We start from the raw sequence: 1,191 nt of genomic DNA on the forward strand, positions 1-1,191 counted from the left end.
AGTGCTTACTGTGTGCCGGGAGCTATACTGAGAGCACAGTGATAAAAACAGACACACAGTCAGTAAAGACTGCATAACAACGTTGCAGTCAAAGACAACCCACATATACAATGGTGGCCCTGTAAGATTACAATGGAGCTATCCTATAGAAGTATACCATTTTTTATCTTTTATGCCATATTTTTATTATACCTTTTTATGTTTAAATACACAAATACCACTGCATCATAATTGCCTACAGTCTTTAGTACAGGAACATGCTATACAGGTTCATAGCCTAGCAACAACAGACTATACCATATAGCCTAGGTGTGTATTAAGTTCTACCATGTAGGTTTGTGTAAGTACACTCTATGATGTTCACACAATGATGAAATCACCTAATGGCGCATTTCTCAGATGTGTTTCTCAGAACATAACCCTGTCATCAAGAAATGCATGACTAGAGTCATTGTCTTTATAGAATTAGTCAATGGAGTACACAGTGATAGAAAATAGATCTCCAGAAAGATTTAATTTGACAGCTTTTATCTAAAGCCTCTAAAATGTCCCCACCTTTCAGCTCAACAATTACATGTCTGGGAATTTATTCTAAAATGACCACGAATGTATGCAATGTTTTAGCTATTTCTAATACTGAAGAGTTAAGTGAAGCTTAAGTGTCCCACAGGAAGTTGGGTTTATTTTGACACGGCCCATATGATGGAATGTCATGTAACAATTAAGATGGAGATAAAAATTCTATTTACTGACATGAGATGAAATTTAGCATCATGTATGAATAGCTTTTGCTAATAGCATTCATAATCTATAGGAAGCAAATGTGGAACTATCTGAACCAAAGTGTTAATAGTAATTGTCTCTAGGTGAAAACACCAGCTAGGAATCAATAGAAACCAATTGTGGCAAACTTGGTGGGAAGGGAAGACTTTATTGGAAGAAGCTGGAGTAACTTAGAGAAAGGAAAGACAAGCTGAACAACCAAGCTTTGGTCAGATAGGAACCAGATGGATCGAGAATCCAGGTGATAGAAATAAGAGGACGATCTCTGCTAAACTATGCCATTGGTAAAAGTCAACTCAATCTAGTGTTTGTGTGTGTGTGTGTGTGTGTGTGAAAGAGAGAGAGAGAGAGAGAGAGGAGTGAGAGAGAGAGAGAGAGAGAGAGAGTGTGTGTGTGTGTGTGTGTGTG

The sequence above is a fragment of the Sapajus apella genome, unplaced genomic scaffold, assembly GCF_009761245.1.
Source record: "Sapajus apella isolate SASKATOON/1434 unplaced genomic scaffold, GSC_monkey_1.0 scaffold6, whole genome shotgun sequence".
In the NCBI taxonomy this organism is placed as follows: domain Eukaryota; kingdom Metazoa; phylum Chordata; class Mammalia; order Primates; family Cebidae; genus Sapajus; species Sapajus apella.